Source organism: Pinus tabuliformis, chromosome 6, assembly GCF_031772625.1.
Source record: "Pinus tabuliformis cultivar Carrire ecotype Pingquan chromosome 6, CPIR1, whole genome shotgun sequence".
Classification (NCBI taxonomy): Eukaryota; Viridiplantae; Streptophyta; class Pinopsida; order Pinales; family Pinaceae; genus Pinus; species Pinus tabuliformis.
The window spans coordinates 1571908491-1571916145 of NC_142292.1; positions in this window are offsets into that span (position 1 = coordinate 1571908491).

A 7655-nucleotide genomic window follows, 5' to 3' on the forward strand; every position below is an offset into this window, starting at 1 on the left:
GCCATGAATAAAGAATATTTTCCATGGAACTGTTAATTAACTGTATAGATATTTGGCGATGACACAATATTCAATCTTTATATCTTCTCAAGCTCATCCGGGATTCTTTCATTAATGTAAATGTATTATAATGCTTAAACATTCCAATGTGTACTCAAATAGTGTTTGACTATTGTTTTAGTTGCATCTTTCAAGCTCATCCGGGATTCTTTCATTAAAGTAAATGTATTATAATGCTTAAACATTCCAATGTGTACTCAAATAGTGTTTGACTATTGTTTTAGTTGCATCTTTCAAAGCAATTTGACTACTATTTTGGATGTATTTTTAATGATCTCTAAGTGAAATGATTATTGCCAAGAAACAAGGAAATGCGTTATAACTGTCGAGAGAACAATTTTCTTATTGGATTTTCAATTTATTTGTTCGGGCCAGCTGATGGTTTTGCATCGGCTTGATCCTAGTCTTCTCATTATAAATGCAGGTTGATGGCTCTAGGGTGGTAAAGTACATAAACCGTGAGATTGGAGGAGAGCAATTATTCTCTGTATCTTTCTTTTGGATTCTTTGGTGGTTATTGTGTGTTGTGGCTCATTCCATGGTTGTAGAGTCTAGGATTTTTCTTAGCTTGTTATCCAAGTTGTGTTTTGTTTATCATTACACAGATGGAAAGTTTAGGTTTTTTATTTGAGTTGTGTTAGATCTTTTACTAACGAGTTTGGAGGTAATTCTCTCCCTTTTCTTAGATTTCAATTGTCTTAAACGTTGTTCTCCTAATGTTCGGGTGTCCTCTGCATGGTTCAGGTTTTGTCCAATTAGGTTATCTTTGCTCCTTGTTGTTTCTTGTGATTGCGTCAATATTGTTATCCTTTAGCTATGTGCAGTGGAGGGTATTTTTTGGTTGTGTCTAGTTTCACCTTATTTGAGTTGCAAGGTTTTTTAAGTGGTGAATTCTCCCTTGACCTTGGTCGAAGTACTGAGTGTGCTCTTGTCCTTAATCTTCGTTAGTCTCTCTACCTTCTTATCTATCGGGAATTTTATTGTGTTATGTCTCTGTGTTGTGGGGAATTTGACAATTTTTTAGGGTTTGGTCCTCTAGTGTGGAAAGTGGGTAGCGTCCTACTTATCTTTCGATCAGGGTTTCAAGGACTGGTGCTTTGTCCTTCATATTGTTTCACTACTAGAGGGATTTTTAGTGGTTTTCCTATTTGTTCTTTTTTCATGGTGCTCGTGCTTCCTCACCAAAGAATGATGAGAAGAAGGGGTAACTTGGTACCTGTTGGGCATAAATGTATTCGTACTTTTTTCTTATGATTCAACTGGGACATTTTTCGATTCAATTCCCTCATAACTGGAAGGAAATCCTCTTGTTGGAGTTAGTTGAGTTCAACAAACATCCTTATCACTCATATTCAAATATTGTTAGTGAATATATGACTAGGGTCCCTAATCCTAGTAGATTTAGGAAGCGTAGGCTTCATTTCTTGAATTCCTTGGCTCTTCACTAGTAGATGGATACTTTGTTGCATTTAATTTTTAAGGATAAGAAATTCGAGAATTATAATGTGTTCTCTTCACTTGAGGAGATCAAATGTATGCTCAGGAATCTATGTTTATTTTTAGATTGTGTGGATTCGATATCGGCCAAGTATGAAGGTTCTCTGGTGTCGGATTCAGCTTTTGGTGACCTCACTGACCCACTTGGTGATCCCATTGACCCTTCGATGGATAGTTCACATGAATTGAAAATCATTTACTCTGACGAGGACTAGCTTTTGTTGGTATTTTTCTTTTTGCTTTGATTTGGTCATCCATCTCCAGGTATGGATTCAATTTGATGGTTTCTTCTTGGTTTGTTCCATCAGCTCAGTGTGACAGTCACTGGTGCATGTTTGGTGAATGCAATGGTATGGATAAATTTGAATTATATTTCTATAAATATGAGGAACCTTCAGTGTTGATCTATTGAAATTCATCATGGTTGTTGGACGTGGGTTGGTTCCTATGGTTTGTCTGCAAGGTTGAGATGCTTTGCATTTTTTTGTCAATTTAAGCATGGGTTTTGATATATTTTCTGGTCTTTATGACATTGGTCTCTTTGATTATATGTGTATGCTTACATCAATCTACTTACAAAGTTTATGGCATGAGGGGTTTATATTTGTGGTTATTACGAGAAGATTTTCATGTGTATTCTTCTCCTATGGTTTTGTATGTATTTATGGTTGGTTGTGCAATTTTTTGGTTCACTTCTCTATTGTATCTACATTGTGGGGAAATATGGCATTTATTCCACTTTGACAATGGGCAGCTAGTTGTACTCTTAAGTGTTGATTAGGAGGGTCAATGTACTTCTTTTTTCAAATCATCTTAGGCAGTGTCATGTTTGATCAATCTCCCTCTTTGATGATGTTTGAAAATGCTTGGTTATTCGAGATTCTAAGACTAATATATATGTAATTCTGAGTTGTTAATGAAATGAAATTCATGTGATGTGACTTACAAAAACAAAAACCAAAAAAAGATTATTAACCATGGAGATTTTGAATCTGTAAATAGGCTTTGTTACATTATCATGGCATATCAATATTGTTGAAAAGTGTAACTAGGTTCAGTCTTCATAATGACATGTAATTATGACTTTATGTAATGTGATGTAAACAAGAAAAATAAAATTATTGTATTGACTTGCTTCATGGGTTTCATGAGCAAGAGATTGTATTTTTGAGTCAAGACTCCCATTGAGAGCCTTTAGGATTTATTTGTCATCTACTCATAAAATTTTAGAGTCATTGTCATGTAATGAAGACATGTTACACTTTGTAAAAGGTCAATATTCTCTATATAAAGTATCCTCTAAGAACTTGTCACTTATCCTCTCCAAGTTGGCCTACAATGATGAAAGAACATGTTGGAATAAGTCATTCTAACCTCTAGGGATCATATTGGCCTAAAGGACGTGTAGAGGTGTATTTATAAGCCACACTCTGCCTCACTTAGGAAAAGCAACTTGACAAGCACTCGTTGAAGAAGAAGTGCGAAGAAGAGGGTATCAAGTGAAGTACAAAAAGGGATAAGGGAAGTTTCTTCTCGACAATACAAAGGAGTTTCCTTTGGGAAATATGAAGGAGTTTTCTTCTGGGCAGTGCAAAGGAGGTTTCTTCTGGGCACTACGAAGGAGAGATTCTGCTAGGTAGTGCGAAGGAGAGATTCTTCTAGGTAGTGCGAAGGAGAGATTCTTCTGGGATCAACAAAGGAAGATTTCTTCTAGGTAGTGCGAAGGAGAGATTCTTCTAGGTAGTGCAAAGGAGAGATCCTTCTGGGATCAACGAAGGAAGATTTCTTCTAGGGTGATTGTTATGAAGAAGAATCGAAGGCATCAAGTAAAGATCGAAGAGAAGCAGTATAAAGACTAGGGTTTCTGATCTAGAGACTGAGATTCTATAGAGATAATCGAGAAAAGTAGTGTGGAGAATAGAGACTGAGATTCTTTAGGGAAAGCGGAAAGGAAGCAGTATAAAGTGTAGAGACCGAGTTTCTCTAAAATAAGCCAAGGACAACAGTTGGAGATCAAGAAAGGAAGTCCAAGGGAAGAGGCAAAGCATCAAGGATAGTGACAAGGTTCTTGGGAGGATAATAGAGTAAAGGGGTTGCGTCATGGTGTTCGTACTCGCCAATTGAAGGTCTGGGAGAATATTTTTGCTCGGGTTTTCCTCTCAAAAGGTGAGAGGTTTTGGCCCTAGCTGACAAGCCTACATACTATGTCACTTGTCTTTTATTATTGGTAATTGTCTTGATGAAAAGAACACAATAATAACATAATGAAGAAAAAGATCATAAGCTAAGAAGTAAAATTGTATCACAAGCAATTATCAAGTAGAGAAATCCTTTAACTATCCATGCCCTAGATTTCTCAACAAATACCACATTCCTAAAAAATCATAACTCATTTCATATGACACTTGACTAATGAATTTTAATAAAAAGAAAAACATGCATAACTACTTTGAAAATAAATCTCAACCTTTGATTTGTGTATACTACAAAGAATACTCTGGAATATTCTATGAAGGTTAAATCCCTACCATCCTCCTAATAATTATTTATAATTAAATTAAAATTTTTGAAGTCCTATTCCAAAATAGACATGTGGCGTAGTTAATTTCTCAAACCATTTGTATTTAATACTTCATTGCAATGTTATACAACATATATTTGGTGTTGTCTCACTAGAGCTAGCATATGTTTGTGATACAAACTAGGAAATACTATTAGTGGGGGGTGAATCAGTATTTTGCACTTTAAAAAAAATTATAGTTATTTAAATCATTACCATAAATAGCATCAAAACATCATTCATTAAACAACCGATACACATGAGACATAGGTATTTATATAGGTATTTAAGTGGAAACCCATAAAGGGAGAAAACCACAAATATTTTTTTGTATTCTTAATACAAGCTTCACTTTGCTATTACATCAAATTTATCGGCACCAAATAGAAGGAAGAATTAACTCCCTAATCTACAAGCACCCACTTGCAGGAGGTACCAACTCCCTTGATTTGCACAAGCACCAACTTGTTGAAGACTCTTATTTCAATTATTTATTGGCACCTACCTACAAGAAGCACCAACCTCCCGGATCTTTGCAGACACCAACTTGAAAGAGTCTTCAACCCCTTGATCAAAAAGCACCTACTTGCATAAACCTTCAAATCCCTCATTCACGAATTTTCAAACTTAGATTTGTAGCTATATGGTTAAAATAGTATTTGTATCGTTTTTCAAATCCTTGTTCTAATTTTTCACACATTTTCTTACACATTTCCTTTGATTCTCTAATTTAATTGACATAGTTGGATCTTGGATTTATACTTTTATTATAAAAAAAAAAAATGCAACTTAACTCTCAAGTGTTCAAATCCATGATCCATTCCTCTACAACTAAATATCCTTTCTTCAATTCATTAGTTCAATTGAATCTCCTAGAGAGTCTTCAATACTAGTCAATCATTCCTTAGATTTATTTTTTGCAATCCGAGTTTTAGCCCATCAGATATGCACTTTTCAGCTTCATCACCACATCATAACTTTGTCCATTCCTATGTTTCTTTCTATTTTCAATGAACTCTATCTTTTTCACCTTTGTCAGTTGTTTCATATTTATCTCTGAACAACTTCTTTGATCTAATTATCGCCTTTTCTAAGTCGATTGTAGAGGGTCATTTCATAACTGTATTACCTCTTTTCTTTTGCTCACAAATCACATTAGTTATTTATCCACATATAGCTCGCATAGAGACTTCTTAGTTTCTAGATCCATTTTTTTCTCTTTTCTAGTGATGGTCTTTTTTATTTTTACACTTGTTGAATACCTGAGGATCAAAACTCATCTTCAACCAATCTTCAAATGTAAGTGCTTAAGCTATCGCTCAAGGAGAGTAGTTCGAGATCAAGAAAGGAAGTCGAAGGGAAGAGGCAGAGCATCAAGGATAATGGTAAGGTTCTTGGGAGGATACTAGAGTCAAGGGCTTGTGTCATGGTCTTGGTACTCGCCAATTGGAGGTATAGAAGAAGAATTTTGATCAGGTTTTCCTCTCAAGAGGTGAGATTTATCCCGCTGGAGTGAGAAAAGGACTCGAGATAAGGACCCGTTGGGAGCCTGCTAATAGACTATTTTGGTTGGCTGGAGATATCATCTTTTCGTTACCCTCCGACCTACCTGTGTGAGCCGCCTTTTCCGGGCCTTACTTTCGCATTCCACACTCTCACGTTCGCTTGGCCCTAGCTGACATGCCTACATATTGTGTCACTTGTATTTTATTATTGGTAATTTCCTTGACAAAAATAGCACAACAATAGCATAACCAGGAAAAGATCATAAGCTAAGAAGTAAAATTATATCACAAGCAATTATCAAGTAGAGCAATCCTTTAACTATCCATGCCCTAGGTTTCTCAAAAAATACCACATTCTTAAAGAATCATAACTCATTTCATATGGCACTTGATTAATGAATTTTAATAATAATAAAAATAGGCATAACTACTTTGAAAATAAATCTCAACACATGACACTTATGTTTGAGTCTTATTAACCTTGATTTTGTTTGACATTATGTGGATATGTGTTATATTCATGAACAGGTATATTAATGAGTCTCTAGTTGCAGGGAATTGGAGTCCCTTTAAAGATGGCATGGATGTGTTCAGTTACAAGAAATGTGCTTGGCACAATAAGATGAGGTAACTAGTGTATTGTTATGTTTATTTATGCACTAACATTTATGTGTTAATGAAAACATGATGCAGGGAGTTGCATAGCAAGAAAAATTTCCATGAAATCTTGAAAAAGACTCAGGTTGAGCTTTCCTTAGGAACCATGGGGATTGAGTGATGGTTTTTGTTGTTAGTCTTGTTCTTTTGGTATTTTTGATTTTCTTGTGCTTGATTTGTAGGTTTGTTATGTTTAGTGCATGGCCATGCCAATTTGATTGTGGTGTCGTATTGTTGTCATTTTTTTTCATGATCTTCTTGTTGTTTGTTTCTTGACTTGCCTTTTGTGTTTTGAGTCTTGGGAATTGGTTGGGAAAGAGGAAAGTTAATGTAGCTCGAGGAGAGTAGTTTGAGATCAAGAAAGGAAGTCAAAGGGAAGAGGCAGAGAATCAAGGATAATGGAAAGTTTCTTGGGAGGATACTAGAGTCAAGTGGTTGTGTCATTGTCTTGGTACTCGCCAATTGAAGGTCTAGAAGAAGAATTTTGATCCGGTTTTCCTCTCAAGAGGTGAGAGGTTTTGGCCCTAGATGACAAGCCTACATACCGTGTCACTTGCCTTTTATTATTGGTAATTGTCTTGATGAAATGAACACAATAATAACGTAACGAAGAAAAGATCATAATCTAAGAAGTAAAAGTATATCACAAGAAATTATCAAGTAGAGCAATCCCTTAACTATCCATGCCCTAGATTTCTCGACAAATACCACATTCCTAAAACATTATAATGCATTTCATATGACACTTAATTAATGAATTTTAATAAAAAGAAAAAAAGGCATAACTACTTTGAAAATAAATCTCAACCTTTAATTTGTGTATACTACAAAGAATACTCTAGAATATTCTATGAAGGTTAAATCCCTACCATCCACCTAATAATTATTGATAATTAAATTAAAATTTTAGAAGTCCTATTCCAAAATAGACATGTTTCATAGTTAATTTCTCAAACCATTTCTATTTTAATTTCAATGCTATACAACAAATATATGTTTTTATCTCACTGGAGCTAGCATATGTTTGTGTTACAAACTAGGAAATACCAAGTAGGGAGTGAATTAGCGTTTTGTACTTTAAAAAAATATATAGTTATTTAAATCATTATCATAAATAGCATCACAAAATCATTCATTAAACAACAGATACACATGAGATATATGTATTTATATAGGTATTTAAGTGGAAACCCATAAAGGGAGAAAAACACAACTATTTTTTTTGTTCTTAATACAAGCTTCACTTTGCTATTACATCAAATTTACTGGCACCATATAGAAGGAAGAATTAACTCCCTAATCTATAAGCACCCACTTGCAGGAGGCACCAACCCCTCTTCATTTTCACAAGCACCAACTTGTTGAAGAATCTTATT